The sequence below is a fragment of the Notolepis coatsorum genome (assembly GCF_963971535.1).
Source record: "Notolepis coatsorum genome assembly, chromosome: 2".
Lineage (NCBI taxonomy): Eukaryota > Metazoa > Chordata > Actinopteri > Aulopiformes > Paralepididae > Notolepis > Notolepis coatsorum.
This window is the reverse complement of record NC_140166.1, coordinates 76,792,462-76,811,311: the sequence shown is the minus strand read 5'-3', so window position 1 is coordinate 76,811,311 and position 18,850 is coordinate 76,792,462.

Genomic DNA, 18,850 nt, shown 5'->3' with positions numbered 1-18,850 from the left:
ATACAAATAGACGCGAACATGAAAGTGACTAATGCAGAGCTTATGACCGGGAGCTCGGAGGTCGCACACAGAACGAGCTGGACATGTATAGTGTGCATTTCTTATCCACTAGGGGGAGCCCTCTCACTAGGAGAGCCACTACTCCCCACCCGCCAGCGGGGGAAAGAGGGAGACGACTGAGTCCCTCAACGACCATGGAAGTTCCAAGTGTTAATGTTGAAGTTAATGTTGATTATGGTTATATGTATGTAAATCAGACAGGGATAGCAGTGGCTACAACCACAAATATTATTTTATGTGACATAGGTAGAACGGGAGAACATTTGGAAAAGAAATATGACACAATTAAGGGTATCAAAATGATGTCGCTGAATGTGAATGGTATGAATAATCCGATTAAAAGGAGTAAGGTGATCACGAAACTTAAGAAAGAAGAGGCGCAGGTTATCTTCTTACAAGAAACACATCTAATATCACAAGAACATGAAAAGCTGAAGAGATTCGGGTATGAGAATCTGTTGTATAGTTATTTTAAATAGAACCTTAGAAGAGGAGTAGCTATACTAATTAAGAACACAGTGAAGTTTAAAATGATCAGGGAAATAAGGGATAAAGAGGGGAGGTATGTATATTTTTTTTATCATTCCATTTGGGCTGTGGGGGGTGCTTAATGTCTGATCTCCGGCTCATCTCCTGCTGGCAAGGTAGTTGCTCTCTGGCAGATTATGCCATCGACTTCTGCATTGTGGCTCGAGAGGCGGCCTGGCAGGAAATACCCTGTTGTGTGTTGTTTGTGCAAGGTCTTTCAGGGCGGATGCAGGATGAGCTATCTTCACGGGAGCTACCCGAACAACTGGATAACGTCATCAACTTGGCTATACGGATGGACAACCGACATCGGGAGAGGGAACGCGAGAGGGAGGCTTCGTCACAGGTACTCTTCCGCCCTTCTTCCGGTGTCGAACCAGCTATGCATTACACAAGAGAGAGCCTGGGTGACGAGCCTATGCAACTGGGGGCTCTGCGCCTGTCGGACGCAGAGAGACAGAGGCGGATCGATCAGAAGCGTTGTTTCCGTTGCGGTCGTACTAGACATCGCTTCAGTAGCTGTGCTGGATTGTCGGGAAACGGGGGGGGCTCGCTAAACTTGGGGGGAGTTATAGCAGGTGGGCATTTTACCTCTGTTTCTGATGATTGATTCTGGGGCGGCGGGTAATTTAATTCACATGGGATTAGCACATGAGTGGGGGGTCCCTCTAGAAACGCTGGAGGTACCTATCCCGGTACAGTCATTGGGCGGTCGACCACTGGGTAGTGGGCTCATTACCCAGCGCACGGCGCAGCTGCGTCTCCAGTTGGCCGGGAGTGAGTGGGAATGGTTAAAATTTTATGTTGTCATGTCTCCCCATTCTGCCATTGTCTTAGGTCATCCATGGCTAGCAGAGCATAACCCTTGTATTAATTGGGCTACGGGTGAACTCTCTATGGGGAGCGGCGTTAAGTCGGTTTCCGGCGAGGGTTCACCCACACCTTTTTCTTCTTCTCTTTTGTCTCCCTTGTCTCTCTCCAGGATGGTGGTGAGCGTTGCAGACTCTGTCACATCTCCTAATCCCGATTTAGCAGGTGTACCTGAGATTTATTGGGACCTGGGGGAGGTTTTTAGTAAGACTCATGCGAAAGCACTACCACCTCATAGATCTTACGACTGCCCCATTAATCTTCTTCCTGGTACCTCTCCACCCCGTGGGCGTATGTTTTCTCTCTGTCGCCCTGAGACAGTGTCCATGAATGCCTATATTCAGGAGGCACTGGCCACAGGGCATATTCGTCCGTCCACATCCCCTGCAGGCGCTGGGTTCTTTTTTGTAGCAAAAAAAGATAGCCAGCAGCCGTGCATTGATTACTTACTTACTTACTTCTCGAAGCTTGATTTATGTAATGCCTACAACCTGGTCAGGATTAGAGAGGGAGACGAGTGGAAAACTGCTTTTAATACACCCAACAGGCATTATGAGTACTTAGTTATGCCCTTCGGTTTAGCGAATGCTCCGGCAGTTTTCCAAGCCCTAGTCAACGACGTGCTGCGGGATTTAATTGGGGTGTCAATCTTCATTTACTTAGACGACATCCTCATTTTTTCCCACAACATGGTGCAACACCAACAGCACACCGACACCGTTTCTTTCCTGGGGTTTGTATTGACTAAGGGCGATCTACGCATGGATCCGGCCAAGGTGAGTGCTGTACTGGACTGGCCACTCCCTTCGTCGCTCAAGGAGTTACAACGTTTTTTGGGCTTTGCACATTTTTACAGGCGTTTTATTCGCAATTTTAGCGCCCTAGCCACTCCTCTGACAGCTCTCACTAAGGCCTCTCTCCCTGGCTTTGAGTGGTCGCCTCGTGCAGAGTCAGCCTTTCGCGACCTCAAACGTTGGTTTACCTCCGCCCCTGTACTGATCCGCCACGATTCGGAGGCTCCGTTTATTGTGGAAGTGGATGCGTCCGATATCGCGGTGGGGGGGGTGATCTCTCAGAGATGCTTAAAGGACGGGAAAGTGCATCCTTGCGCTTTTTTCCGTGCCGGCTGTCTTCGGCCGAGCGCAACTACGACGTGGGTAATCGGGAGTTGTTGGCAATCAAATTGGCACTGGAGGAATGGAGACATTGGTTGGAGGGGGCGGCACACCCTTTCATTGTTTGGACTGATCATAAGAACTTGGCTTACATCCAGGGGGCTAAACGCCTTAACGCTCGCCAGGCCAGGTGGGCATTATTCTTCACTCGATTTCGATTTTCCATCTCCTACCGGCCTGGTTCCAAGAACGTCAAGCCTGATGCTCTGTCACGCCAGTTTGACCATCCGGACCGGGAGGAGAAGCCCCATCCTATTATTCCACAGGCCCTTATTTTGGCTCCTGTGTCATGGGGCATAGATAGGGTGGTAAGATCGACTCTGGCACGGGAGCCCGATCCTGGTGGGGGTCCTCCGGGGCGGATGTATGTGCCCAAGGCTGCGCATTCGCGACTGCTGCAGTGGGCACATACCTCCTCCCTCACCGGCCACCCTGGGGCCGCCAGAACCCTGGAGTTTATCCGTAGGAGGTTCTGGTGGCCTACAGAGGAGGGGGATATGCGTTCCTTTGTGGCGGCCTGTTTGGTGTGCGCACATAGTAAGACCTCTCGCCGTGTACCGGCGGGTCTCCTTCGCCCGCTTCCTAGTCCCAAACGTCCCTGGTTGCACATATCCCTGGATTTTATTTCTGGCCTTCCCCCATCAGATGGGTTCACTACCATTTTGGTGGTAGTGGATCGATTTTCAAAGGCGGCCCACTTCATTCCCCTCCCCAAACTTCCCTCAGCTCGAGAGACGGCTGACCTGGTGGTGCAGCACGTATTTCGGGTCCACGGGCTTCCAGTGGATATTGTGTCTGACCAGGGCCCTCAGTTGGCCTCCAGGTTCTGGAAGGCATTTGCCTCCAGCCTCGGTGCCTCCGTCAGCCTGTCATCTGGGTTCCACCCGCAGTCCAACGGGCAGACGGAGCGCATCAACCAGGATCTGGAGGGTGTTCTGAGGTGCTACGTTGCCGGTAGTCCGGCGACGTGGCGTAGGAGGCTGGCGTGGGCAGAGTACGCGCATAATACCCTCCTCTCCGCCTCTACAGGTATGACTCCCTTTGAGTGTCAGTATGGTTTTCAACCTCCCATTTTTCCGAACAGGAGCGGGAGGCTGAGGTGCCGTCGGTCCAGGCTCACGTGGCCCGCTATCGCAGGATGTGGAACCGGGTTCGGACGGTGCTACAGAAGGCCTCTGTTAGGGCTCAGCGGCAGGCTAACCGCAAGCGTCGTCCGGCTCCGGTTTTCCGTCCTGGGCAGCGGGTTTGGCTTTCCACCCGTGATCTCCCTCTCCGGGTGGAATCCAGGAAGCTGGCCCCTCGCTTCATAGGTTCATTTAAAGTGGTTCGTCGGGTGAACCCTGTCAGGTTGCTGCTTTCAGCTTCCATGCGGGTTCATCCGACATTCCACGTGTCCCTGTTGAAACCACTCCTCTCATCGCCCTTGTCCCCACCACTTGCCGCGGTTCCTCCGCCCCGCATCCTTGACGGTCAAATTGTCTACAGGGTGCAGAGGATCCTGGGTTGTAGGCGGAGGGGTAGGGGGTTTCAGTTATTGGTGGATTGGGAGGGTTACGGGGTAGAAGAGCGTTCCTGGGTGACTCAAAGGGATATCTTAGATCACAGCCTTAGGTGAATGTCAGGTGGGGTTCGTCGGGGGGAGGTACTGTAACGTTCTGGGTTTCTATCTTCTCTCAGGAGTGGAAACCCTACTGCCATTCTGGAGTACTTCACCCTGTCCTCTGCAATTAGCTCTGATTGACTGTCACCTGTGGGTTGTTGTCACTAATTACTGCGTGTGGTTTGCTGGGATTTTGCCTTTATAGTAACCCCCTGTTTCTCTGTCTGTTGTCGGATCTTCAACAGACAGTCTTTGTTGTTATTATTTAGTTTTTCCTTTTTTTCGTCTTGTGTACGGTTCTCTTTCCCTTATATACCCTCAGTTGTAGCCTGGCTACTTATTCGTTATCGTTACAGTATCTTGCTCTAGTGATTCTGATAATAAAAGAAACACATATTTTTGAGAAGAGCAACCACATCTCCGTCTCCTTATTACCTTCTACTATTGGACTCAACTTCCTACTTTGAATCGTAACAACCGGGAGCAGATAGAATCAATCAAGAATCAAGAATCAAGAGGTTTATTTGTCACATACATACTAGGGCATACAGTGAAATGCGGGTGGTCATTTCCACAAAGATTGTGCAAAATACAATAATAAAATAGGCATAGAAGAAAAAAGAGAAAATAGGTAAGACACAAGATGTGCATGATAAAAAATACATGCTTAGTTCCTGAGAAACTGGTTCCTATGTACACTACTATACAATATACAATTTACAATTTTAACTCCGTAATTTTTATACTTAATGTATCTAAACTATACTATACAATACCTCCTTCCTTAAGTGACTTTTCCATTTTTAAAGTGACATTTTGTTTAAAGTGATTGTTTTAGCAGTTGCAGCATGAGTGTGTGTGTGTGTGTGTGTGTGTGTGTGTGTGTGTGCGTGCGTGCGTGCGTGCGCGCGCGTGTGTGCTCATGTGTACTTGTGAGTGGAGAGATCAGTGTTCAGTGTTCTGATGGCCTGGGGGAAGAAGCTGAGCCGGAGTCTCTCTGTTCTCGCAGCGTGTGTACGTAGGCGCTTGCCTGACCGCAGCAGCTTGAACAGGCTGTTGTTGGGGTGGTGGGGGTCTTTCATTATTCTGCAGGCTCTGGATTTGCACCTCCTGTTATATAAGTCCTGCAGGGGTGGTAGTGCAATACCCGTAGTACGCTCTTCTGAGCACACCCCTCTCTGGAGTGCCTTCCTGTCCTGTGCCGTGCTGTTTCCAAACCAGGCAGTGATATTTCCAGTCAGAATGCTCTCCACAGCAATAGAAGGAGTGGAGTATCTTCCCCGATACTCTGAACTTCCATAGCTGTCTCAGGTGATAGAGGCGCTGTTTCGCCTTTTTCACCACAGAATCTATGTGTGTTGACCATGTCAGGTCATCTGTGATGTGGACTCCCAGGTACTTGAAACTGCTCACCCTGTCCACGATAGCCCTGTTTATCCACAGTGGTGTGTGTGTCCCCTGCTGTATTCTCCTAAAATCCACAATCAGCTCTTTGGTTTTACCAATGTTCAGGAGTAGGCTGTAAGTTATCCCGGCACCAGCGTGCCAGTTCATCAACCTCCTCCCGATAGGCCTTCTCATCATTGTTAGAGATCAGCCACACCACCACTGTGTCGTCCGCAAACTTCACTATGGAGTTGGAGCTGAACCTGGCCACACAGTCATGTGCGTGTACAGTGAATACAGCAGGGGGCACAGAATGCAGCCCTGGGGGAACCCGATACTCAGGGTGATTTTGCTGGAGGTATGACCCCCATCCTGACCGCCTGGGGCCTGTCACTTAGAAAGTCCAGGATCCAGGCACTCATGGCGGAGCTCAAACTCAGATCGATCAGCTTGTCAACCGGTCTGGTGGGGACTATGGTGTTGAAAGCTGAACTATAGTCAATGAACAGCAATCTCACATTGCCCCCCTTCTGTCTGTCAAGGTGAGATAGTGTGTTGTGTAGTACGTGGGAGACTGCATCATCAGTGGACCTGTTTGTCCTATATGCAAACTGCATTGGGTCCATGTTACTAGGGAGAGAGGCACAGGTGTGGTCCTTGACCAGCCTCTCAAAGCATTTCATGACCACAGAGGTGAGTGCCACCGGTCTGTAGTCATTTAGGCCTGCTGGAGAGGAGTTTTTTGGTACAGGGATTATAGTGGACACTTTGAAGCAGGCAGGGACCACGGACTCAGCCAGGGATAGATTGAATATGGTTGTAAATACTGGAGCCAGCTGATTTGCACAGGACTTTAGCATTCGTCCTGTTATCCCATCTGGGCCTGCAGCTTAGGGGCTGTGGCGTGGGGCTGCGCCCCGGGGACCAATCCAAGTGCTCCTGTCCGTCTTCGTCAGGGAACGCAACAGCGTTATCGATCTGTTGTTGTGCATGTTTTTCCATTGGGTTTATCTTATCGGGAGGGGAAACCCTTGCGAGAACGGGGAGAACATGTAAACTCCACACAGAAAGGCCCGGGAGATACCCCACCTGGGTACCTGGCAACGCGTAAACCCGGTCCCCAAGTGGGAATCGAACCCTGGACTTTCTAGCTGTGAGGCGACAGTGTTAACCACTACACCACCGTGCCATTTATAGAAATCTCAGCGGATTGAGTCGGAAACCGCCGGATATTGACGCGAGGAAATTACGCAGTTATACGTGGTTGTAGTCCCATGAAATTTCATAAAACTACACTACGCAGCTCACGCCAGCCCCCTGTCAAACTTGGAGCCGTCTGGCGGGAAATAATTTTTCGTGATTATGTCTCACGGGTCGAACAAACCTGAATGTTATTGCCATAAAATAATAATAATAATAATCTTCATTTATATTTACATTTACATTTACATTTAGTCATTTAGCTGACGCTTTTATCCAAAGCGACTTACAAGTTCTGTACGACAAGCCATCAGGAAGAGCACAACTCTATCAGCTGAGTAACAATGTTCATCAAAGTGTTGAGTGCTACAGTGTAGGTTAGTTTATTAGGACAAGTGCATGACAGTATGGTTAGTTAGGGTTAGATTTTTTTTTTTTTTTTTTAATTCAGATAATGGTTGAAGAAGTGAGTCTTTAGTCGACGGCGAAAGATTGGACGTGTTTCGGCTGTCCTAACTGGGGTGGGTAGTTCATTCCACCATTGTGGGGCAAGGACTGAGAATAGGCGACTTCTCTTTGATGACCCTCCCGGAGCTTGGATAGGAGTAGGTCTGAGGCGGCCAGAAGATGCAGAGCGTAGGGGTCTTGAGGGTGTGTAGTTAGAGACCATTGACCGGAGGTAGGCGGGAGCAGTTCCCTTTGCCGCACGGTATGCTAGGTCAAGGGCCTTGAAGCGGATTCGTGCAGCAATGGGGAGCCAGTGCAGGTCCCTAAGAAGTGGGGTGACATGGGCCGACTTCGGTAGGTTTGATATAGCACTTTTCATACACGGAGTGCAACTCAAAGTGCTTAACAGAGACACGTCTTCTTTAAACAAGTCAAGAAGAAACAACACAAAACAAGAATACCATAAGGTCCAAATTTTTTTAATAAACTCAAAATAAATAAATGAATGAATGCATGCAACACTCCCAGACATTACCAGCGAACAGTTGGTAAGCATGCACCCATGTGTGTAGTGAAACACAGATGAGTGCATGCGATAGCAACTGAACATTTTGAAAAATTAAATATAGAGCTGATAGTGATAACAACTGAACATTTTATAAGATTAAAGATAGAACGTAGTTTGTTTCTTTACCTTTCTGTGAACGTCTAGAAAAAGACAGCGTCTGAATCTGATGAAAAATGGTGGAGCATTTTTCATTACAAAAAAGTAACTGTACTTACTGTAGATTTCATTCACAGGTTTTTCTGCCCTGTCAGGGGCGTCTGGTGCTACTAAATCCAGATTGAACTCTGCCATTTGAAAGCGGAGATTCGGCCTGATCCATAAATGTGCGACTTGGCCAAAATAGGCCGTAATTTATAGGCCTGATTCTATATTCATATATTATTATTTTATTTTTTTATGTGGCCAATATCAGATTCCAGTGTGAACTGCTCACGCTCCTGAACTGACCCACATGCGCAAATGAACAATAAAGAAGATTATTCATTTTGACAAATGTCAATCTAGAGTGACGTAAAAGTTGCATGACTGTTCAGTCTGAGGTCGCGTTGCAAATTTTTATTCAGGATATGAAAGTGGCCCAAATCAGAATTGAAAAGATCAGATTCCATGTGATTTGTGCTGTTCACACTGTCATGAAATAATCAGATCTGAGTCACATATCAGTAGTGTGTGATAGGGAGGAAATATATGGCCTCACTCACTCACTCACTCACTCACTCACTCACTCACTCACTCACTCACTCACTCACTCACTCACTCACTCACTCACTCACTCACTCACTCACTCACTCACTCACTCACTCACTCACTCACTCACTCACTCACTCACTCACCCACTCACTCACTCACTCACTCACTCACTCACTCACACACACACACACACACACACACACACACACACACACACACACACACACACACACACACACACACACACACACACACACACACACACACATCACACACACACACACACACACACACACACACACACACACACACACACACACACACACACACACACACACACACACACAGTCTGAAAAAAGAGGGAAGAGGGAATAAACGGGAGAGTGAAAGAGAGGGAGAGAGAGATAGAGATAGAGAGGGGGGTTAAAGAAAGAGGGGGTGAGAGAGAGGGAGGGAGTAGAGAGAGAGGAAGGAGAGAGGGGAAAGAGAGACAGAGAGGAAGAGAGAGACAAAGAGGAAGAGAGAGGGACAGAGAGGAAGATAGTGAGAGGGGGGGTGAGAGAGAAGGAGCGAGAGAGACAGAGAGGAAGAGAGAGAGAGACAGAGAGAGAGAGAGAGAGAGACAGAGACAGAGAGACAGAGAGAGAGACAGAGAGGAAGAGACAGAGAGAGAGAGACAGAGACAGAGAGACAGAGAGAGAGAGAGAGAGAGAGAGAGAGAGAGAGAGAGACAGAGAGAGAGAGAGAGAGAGAGAGAGAGAGAGAGAGAGAGAGAGAGAGAGAGAGAGAGAGAGAGAGAGAGAGAGAGACAGAGAGAGACAGAGACAGAGAGAGACAGAGAGAGACAGAGAGAGAGAGAGAGAGTATCCGTCCAGGTGTTCAGGGCTGCTGGACAAAGAGTCTTTTGAGCCCTGATGAGAACCCGGCTCCCCCACAACATATATGTTGCAACATATACAGCAGGAGCGAGGACAACACTGTTTCAGAGTTATACTCTGTTTCAATGCTGAGATACGTGTGAGGGGAAAGCCTGTCCAATTAACCCTTTCACTGCCACACTACAGAAGGTTAACCCTTTACTATCACTCACTCACTCACTCTTCTGTAGTGTGGCAGTGAAAGGGTTAACCTGCCGTCGTGTGGCAATGAAAGGGTTAACCATCTGTGTATTGTCGCCGTGAAAGGGTTAACCGTTTGGTAGTGCGGCAGTGAAAGGGTTAAGAGCCTCCATCCCCACTGGCGAAGGCTGATAATTGGGAGTAGAAAAGAGGGCTCGGGACATAGCCACGGTCCGAGGACCGAGCAACCTGCAAAACAACCAGGATGTTGTCATCATTATACTTAATCTTATACTTGTTTAGGAAGGCAGTGATATACACGTGGCAACTTTGACCAACACAGTTGCCGCAACCGTTGCTCTATAGGCCTGATCTCATTATGCAATAGGAACATTTTATTGCCTGGAAAATGTGGAATTGTTTTTTTCAACCGGGTGTCTTACTTTGTCATCCCCCGTTGCCCATCTGACTTGTCCCAAATTCACCATGAATTTCCATAGTGAAATCCAAAAATATTTTAAGAAGAAAATATTCCAAGATAGACGTGTTGGGAGACAGAGACAGATGGGAAAGAGAGAGAGAGACAGAGAGGAAGAGAGAGAGAGGGGGGGGGGGGTGAGAGAGAGAGAGGAAAGAGAGAGAGGGGGGTGAGAGAGAGGGAGGGAGAGCAAGAGAGAGAGGGGGGGGGGGAGAGAGAGAGGAGAGAGAGGGAGGGGGAGAGAGAGAGGGAGAGAGAGAGGGAAAGAGAGAGAGGGGTGGGGAGAGGAAGGGAGATAGAGAGGGAGAGAAAGAGAGAGGGAAAGACAGACAGAGATAGAGAGAGAGAGAAAGAGAGAGATAGAGAGAGAGAGATAATTGCTTTTCGACCGGGTGTCTTACTTTGTCACCCGTTGCCCATCTAACTTACCTCAAATTCACCATGTAGGCTGTCACCACACCACGTCAACGCTAGTCCAATTGTGCCTGTTCATATTTAAGTAGCAGGTGAAATTATGCTAACATGGGCTTCAATGGGTCAACATAATGCCAGGTTCAGGTTCACAGTCTGCCACACTGATTTAACCAGATAGGACCTTTATTGCTTTCAGAGGGCAGCATATTTGATGTGATTGATTCAATCAGACAGCCATTCAGAACAGGGCAGAGGCTGGGACATTGTTGAGCTGCTGAGGTTAGCTGCATTCGTTAAAGGCGAAACCTCTTTACATATCAGGTGTAATGACTCTTGTGTCATGCAAATCTAGCAAGGTTTTAAGATACAGCATACATGTTGGTTAATGAACTAGTAAGAAGTGAACTGCTAAGGTATAAGAATATGTGGACTGTTAACCAAAAAGTTAGCTCTGAATGTCTGTATAGGGCAATTTCTTTTCTCCAAAATGGAGGTACATTGTGGGGTACAATGAGCCAAAAGCTGTGGAGTAAGTTGGGCCAGTGATTCAATAGGATACAGAGAGGCAAAGAGGAAACTTGCTGGTCACAGTGTTGTAGTCGAGTCACTAAATCTCAAGTCCAAGTCGAGTCTCGAGTCCCCAGTGTTGGAATCCGAGTCCAAGTCCGAGTCACCAAAGATAAAAAATAGGTCTACATTAAACATAAATGACACAGCGGACACCATTTCAAAGCGAGTTTATTTACTTTGTGACACAATAGCCAAACAAATGCACTGGCCATCAATATCTTATGTCAAATGATTAGGGCCTATTACAAAATCAATTAACAAGTCTGAGTCCTCGTCTGCACCTTCCGAGTCCGAATGCAGTCAATGCTCGAGTCCAAGTCCAAGTCCGAGTCATCGGTGCTCAAGTCCAAGTCGAGTCATGAGTCCTGAAAATCAGTCCAGGAATCGAGTCCTACAACACTGGCTGGTCATATTAAAGAATTGTCTGGCAGATTCCATAGTACACCGACAGTATGACATTCAGTGAAATGTCATTTTAACACATCCTTAAGTAAACCTAATGAACAGATCTCCATTAGACTGTTTATAAAATAAAATAGCATGAGCTTTGTAATTGTATATGATAAAGGAATAGTATACATTTTATTATGTCAAGATCTTTACTTGAAAAGTCAACTGGTCAGCTTACCCATGTGTGGCTCAATTTAGCCCTTGGTGACGATCAATTTAGCCCTTGGTGACGATCAATTTACCCCTTGGTGACGATCAATTTACCCCTTGGTGACGATCAATTTACCCCTTGGTGACAATCAATTTACCCCTTGGTGACGATCAACAGATGCATTCTTATCATATGTAGTAAACAAACACCCTGAAACGTGAGTAGATGTACTCTACTTCTGTCTAATTTCTTCTTGCACAGAGGTCATACTGTATGTAAATATTATCTTATTAAATTAAATTAAATTATTATTGTCTCATCTTACCCCACTCTCCCCTACGGTTTTGCTCTGAGGAAGCTTTGCTTCCTGTTATACACATTCTATTCTAAAGGCATCTTGCAGTCAGTCAGGTCTCTCTCTCAGTAGTCTGTCTCTCTGTCAGGTCTCTCTCTCTCTCAGTAGTCTGTCTCTCTGTCAGGTCTCTCTCTCAGTAGTCTGTCTCTCTGTCAGGTCTCTCTCTCAGTAGTCTGTCTCTCTGTCAGGTCTCTCTCTCAGTAGTCTGTCTCTCTGTCAGGTCTCTCTCTCAGTAGTCTGTCTCTCTGTCAGTAGTCTGGTCTCTCTGTCAGGTCTCTCTGTCAGGTCTCTCTCTCAGTAGTCTGTCTCTCTGTCGGGTCTCTCTCTCAGTAGTCTGTCTCTCTGTCAGGTCTCTCTCTCTCAGTAGTCTGGTCTCTCTCTCAGTAGTCTGTCTCTCTGTCGGGTCTCTCTCTCAGTAGTCTGTCTCTCTGTCAGGTCTCTCTCTCAGTAGTCTGTCTCTCTGTCAGGTCTCTCTCTCTCAGTAGTCTGTCTCTCTGTCAGGTCTCTCTCTCAGTAGTCTGTCTCTCTGTCAGGTCTCTCTCTCAGTAGTCTGTCTCTCTGTCAGGTCTCTCTCTCAGTAGTCTGTCTCTCTGTCAGGTCTCTCTCTCAGTAGTCTGTCTCTCTGTCAGGTCTCTCTCTCAGTAGTCTGTCTCTCTGTCAGGTCTCTCTCTCTCTCTCAGGTCTCTCTCTCAGTAGTCTGTCTCTCTGTCAGGTCTGTCTCTCAGTAGTCTGTCTCTCTGTCAGGTCTCTCTCTCAGTAGTCTGTCTCTCTGTCAGGTCTCTCTCTCAGTAGTCTGTCTCTCTGTCAGGTCTCTCTCTCAGTAGTCTGTCTCTCTGTCAGGTCTCTCTCTCAGTAGTCTGTCTCTCTGTCAGGTCTCTCTCTCAGTAGTCTGTCTCTCTGTCTGGTCTCTCTCTCAGTAGTCTGGTCTCTATCTCAGTAGTCTGTCTCTCTGTCGGGTCTCTCTCTCAGTAGTCTGTCTCTCTGTCAGGTCTCTCTCTCAGTAGTCTGGTCTCTCTCTCTCAGGTCTCTCTCTCAGTAGTCTGTCTCTCTGTCAGGTCTCTCTCTCAGTAGTCTGGTCTCTCTCTCAGGTCTCTCTCTCAGTAGTTTGTCTCTCTGTCAGGGCTCTCTCTCAGTAGTCTGGTCTCTCTCTCAGTAGTCTGGTCTCTCTCTCAGTAGTCTGTCTCTCTGTCTGGTCTCTCTCAGTAGTCTGTCTCTCTGTCAGGTCTCTCTCTCAGGTCTCTCTCAGTAGTCTGTCTCTCTGTCAGGTCTCTCTCTCTCAGTAGTCTCTCTCTCAATAGTCTGGTCTCTCTCTCAGTAGTCTGGTCTCTCTGTCAGGTCTCTCTCTCAGTTGTCTGGTCTCTCTGTCAGGTCTCTCTCTCAGTAGTCTGTCTATCTGTCAGGTCTCTCTCTCAGTAGTCTGTCTCTCTGTCAGGTCTCTCTCTCAGTAGTCTGATCTCTCTCTCAGTAGTCTGGTCTCTCTCAGTAGTCTGTTTCTCTGTCAGGTCTCTCTCAGGTCTCTCTCTCAGTAGTCTGTCTCTCTCAGGTCTCTCTCTCAGTAGTCTGTCTCTCTGTCAGGTCTCTCTCAGTAGTCTGGTCTCTCTCTCAGTAGTCTGGTCTCTCTCTCAGTAGTCTGTCTCTCTGTCAGGTCTCTCTCTCAGTAGTCTGGTCTCTCTCTCAGTAGTCTGGTCTCTCTCTCAGTAGTCTGTCTCTCTGTCAGGTCTCTCTCTCAGTAGTCTGTCTCTCTCTCAGGTCTCTCTCTCTCTCAGTAGTCTGTCTCTCTGTCAGGTCTCTCTCTCAGTAGTCAGGTCTCTCTCTCAGTAGTCTGTCTCTCTCTCAGGTCTCTCTCTCAGTAGTCTGTCTCTCTGTCAGGTCTCTCTCTCAGTAGTCTGTCTCTCTGTCAGGTCTCTCTCTCAGTAGTCTGGTCTCTCTGTCAGGTCTCTCTCTCAGTAGTCTGGTCTCTCTCTCAGTAGTCTGTCTCTCTGTCAGGTCTCTCTCTCAGTAGTCTGGTCTCTCTGTCAGGTCTCTCTCAGTAGTCTGTCTCTCTGTCAGGTCTCTCTCTCAATAGTCTGTCTCTCTGTCAGGTCTCTCTCTCAGTAGTCTGTCTCTCTGTCAGGTCTCTCTCTCTCAGTAGTCTGTCTCTCTGTCAGGTCTCTCTCTCAGTAGTCTGTCTCTCTGTCAGGTCTCTCTCTCTCAGTAGTCTGTCTCTCTGTCAGGTCTCTCTCTCAGTAGTCTGTCTCTCTGTCAGGTCTCTCTCTCAGTAGTCTGTCTCTCTGTCAGGTCTCTCTCTCAGTAGTCTGGTCTCTCTGTCAGGTCTCTCTCTCTCAGTAGTCTGTCTCTCTCTCAGTAGTCTGGTCTCTCTGTCAGGTTTCTCTCTCAGTAGTCTGGTCTCTCTGTCAGGTCTCTCTCTCTCTCTCAGTAGTCTGGTCTGTCTGTCAGGTCTCTCTCTCAGTTGTCTGGTCTCTCTGTCAGGTCTCTCTCTCAGTAGTCTGTCTCTCTGTCAGGTCTCTCTCTCAGTAGTCTGGTCTCTCTGTCAGGTCTCTCTCTCAATAGTCTGGTCTCTCTCTCAGTAGTCTGGTCTCTCTGTCAGGTCTCTCTCTCTCAGTAGTCTGGTCTCTCTGTCAGGTCTCTCTCTCAGTAGTCTGTCTCTCTGTCAGGTCTCTCTCTCAGTAGTCTGGTCTCTCTGTCAGGTCTCTCTCTCAATAGTCTGGTCTCTCTCTCAGTAGTCTGGTCTCTCTGTCAGGTCTCTCTCTCAGTAGTCTGTCTCTCTGTCAGGTCTCTCTCTCAGTAGTCTGTCTCTCTGTCAGGTCTCTCTCTCAGTAGTCTGGTCTCTCTGTCAGGTTTCTCTCTCAGTAGTCTGTCTCTCTGTCAGGTCTCTCTCTCAGTAGTTTGTCTCTCTGTCAGGTCTCTCTCTCAGTAGTCTGGTCTCTCTGTCAGGTCTCTCTCTCAGTAGTCTGGTCTCTCTGTCAGGTCTCTCTCTCAGTAGTCTGTCTCTCTGTCAGGTCTCTCTCGTCCCTGCGCTGACAGAGGTGCTCTGCGGTTCTTTGATGTCAGGAAGAGATTTTTACCCTCTGCTGTTTCTCACCGACTCACGCCGCTCCGACCGCTCATTCAGCCAATTAAAGTGTTCACAGGGCGCTTTGTGTTTAAGATCAGAGCAATTTGCAAGTTCATTGAGGAACGGCGCTGAACAAAAGAAGCTCAGATATGGAATCTGTCATCGCCGTCTCTGACCGGCCGCAGATTAACTTTCCTACCCGATGACATCTCACCACTTGTGGCAAAAGGGTTGCAGAGTTAGTGAAGCTCTGACTGTCGATAGGGGGGAAAGTGGCCATCTTGAATGCTGCAGGAAAGAACAATAAAAACGAGAAACAAATGCATGAGCTTTTTACATTTAGTCATGTAGCTCTTTATATTTAGTCGTGTAGCTCTTTATATTTAGTCATAGCTCTTTACATTGAGTCATGTAGCTCTTTATATTTAGTCACGTAGCTCTTTACATTTAGTCATGTAGCTCTTTACATTTAGTCATGCAGCTCTTTATATTTAGTCATGTAGCTCTTTACATTTAGTCATGTAGCTCTTTATATTTAGTCATGTAGCTCTTTACATTTAGTCATGTAGCTCTTTATATTTAGTCATGTAGCTCTTTACATTTAGTCATGCAGCTCTTTACATTTAGTCATGCAGCTCTTTACATTTAGTCATGTAGCTCTTTACATTTAGTCATGCAGCTCTTTACATTTAGTCATGCAGCTCTTTACATTTAGTCATGTGCACCGGAGCAGAAGAAACAACGCTGCATGCCGTAAGCTTATCAATATCAAGTATAGTGATTAGTATGCGCCAAGATGAAGAGGACGTTCGGCAGATGGACTGTGAAGATGAACGTTAAGTTTGCGTATTAGAACGTACAGTCGGAGAGTCAGGTTAGCCAACTTGGCTATTAGCTTAGCTAAAGTGTAGTGCACTAGCATTTAGCTTAGCACCTCGCGTCGCCGATATACAGCAATGGAAGGACTCAGCCTTAAGAGGTTCTACTGGACGTCTACAGCATCGCTACAGGCTATCTACTGACTGCCAGATCAGCCCTACCTCTAAGTATCACAGGTGACAGTTTCTCTGGACCTTTTACGGCCGAAATACCCAAGACATTTTCGATGCAGGGCTGACCAGCACTCAGGCTATAGACCCTCACTTACGGGCGAGTCGTGTAAAGGTGCATTTCGCTCCTACAGTGTTGAAGTATTAACTGTTTTATTTGGATAGCATGCTCAGGACCGAGTGAAGGGGCTGTCCTGTCCAAAAATCGGGCTTGCGCGTTTCGCGCGCTCGGTTCTAACATACACAGGTATAGTGCCCTTTTCAGCCTTTTCACCTGCCCCTCTAAAGTCCTGTGCACGTCCCTGCCGTGTGGAACCCTTATCCCCAACACATAGTTCCGCCCCACCTATAATAATTGTCACGAGCCGCCACTGCTCTCAACCACTCTTTGCTTTGTTCACTCATACTCATTAAGCTGCAAAGACAACTTCAAACTGGAAATGGTAACAACAGATGAGGTACTCAAAAAACTGAGCGCCCTCCAACCTAACAAGGCCACTGGCCATGACAACATCCCCTCCAAATTCCTCAGAGACTCAGCAGCCGCCATCACCCCAGTCATCACACACATAATAAACCTCTCCATAAAACAGGGAATGAATGAATGAATGAATGAATGAATGAATGAATGAATGAATGAATGAATGAATGAATGAATGAATGAATGAATGAACACTTTATTTAACAGATTGCAGAATGAGTACAATACAGTACGGCTCAATACACACAATTGTTAAGGGGATGCAGACCTGAGAAAGACGTTTGTCTTGTTTACATCAGGGTCCCCCATTTTCAATTCATATTGACATTTATGACATACACAACATACATGACATTTATGGCATAGGGCCATATAGGTATTTAGTACTGATACATTTGTGACATAAACGGTATTCAAATATACAGTACTGTTACCCCTAGATCCTGACAGAGTATATACATATGATGGGGAGGGGACTGTACATTAGGAGGGGGTGGGTGGGTGGGAGGGAAATATACATACGGCGGGGAGGGAATATATACATGCGGTGGGGAGGAGACTGTCTATTAGGAGGTGGTGGGGGTTTTGGGCATTTACGGTGGCCAGTTTCGAATTGCAGCCTCCCGTAGGTGCTCTTTAAGAGCGGTTTTGAATGTGGGTAGGGATTCACATTCCTTTACAGCTTTGGGTGGACACGTCCCCAAGGACTTCAAAATTGCGAGAGTAACACCCCTGCACAAAAAGGGCAGTAAACTAGACCCAGGCAACTACCGCCCTGTTTCTATTCTTACCTCCATCTCGAAAGTCATGGAAAAAATTGTCTACGAACAGATTGAAAAGTACCTAGCGGAAAAAAATCTAATCTACGAATTCCAATCTGGCTTCAGAACATCCCACTCCACTGACACATGCCTTCTCTATTTGAACGACCACATCAAACAAGAGGTGGACACGGGCAAATACTGCGTCATGGTCATGCTGAACCTACAAAAAGCCTTCGACACTGTCAATCACTCCATTCTGATTGACAAGCTAAAAGCAATGGGTTTTGATAGTCTATCAGTGAGATGGATGCAATCCTACCTAGAGGGGAGAGAACAGATGGTGGAGGTAAACGGTACCCTATCCCCCCCCCTCACAGTGAGCTGTGGTGTTCCACAAGGAAGCATACTAGGACCGCTACTGTTCCTAATTTATGCAAATGACATGTCGTCAGCTTGTGACTGCAACTTGTTCTTGTTCGCAGACGACTCAGCCCTGCTGGTCTCTGACAAGAACAAGTTACAGGTTGAAAAAACCCTCAGCTCGGAACTAGGCAAAATCTGCATATGGCTCGCTGATAACAAACTATCATTACACCTGGGCAAAACAGAGTCCATTCTCTTCGGTTCAAATAACAAACTCAGCAAGACCGACGGCTTCTCAGTTACAGTGGGTGACAATATTGTCACAAGGAAAGATGAAATTACCTACCTGGGCTCCATCCTAGAGGCTAATCTTTCCTGTGACAAAATGGCATCCAATGTAATAAAAAAAAGTCAACCAACAAACTCGATTCTAGTACCGGATCTCCTCTCTGGTAAACAAGAACACCCTGAAGACTCTGGCAGGAGCACTCATACAAGCTAGGTACTACGACTATGCTTGCACCTCATAGTACCAAAGCACCTCAAAGGCGCTAAAAACAAAATTACAAACATCTCAAAACAAACTGGTCAGACTACTGCTTGACCTTACTCCTAGAACCCACCTCACCCCTGCCCACTTTGACAACCTAGGATGGCTTAGAGTAGACGACAGAGTACAGCAACTTGCAATGGGCTATGTACATGTCAAAATACTTCCCAAAGGTCAGTGAATACCACGATCACAACACCAGAGGGAGCTCCACAAATCATGTTAAACCCAGATTCGGCTCAAACAAGGGACTAAACACGTTTAGCAATTATGCCACATCAATGTGGAACGCCCTACCCAAAGCTGTAAAGGAATGTGAATCACTACCCACTTTCAAAAACACTCTCAAAGAACACCTACGGGAGACTGCAATTCGAAACTGGCCCATGTAAATGTCCTAACCCAACCGCGTGTATGCCTTCTACAACGCTGTTCGGTTTCCGCGTTGCCGTTTTGCGCTCTGATTGGCCGAGCGCGTGCATGAGCCGCGACAAGCTCCTCAGAAAGGCAGGAATAATAAGCTCTGCTTAATGCAATTTATACAAATGGAAGTATTGATTTCGCAGTAACGAATAATTAAAAAAATAT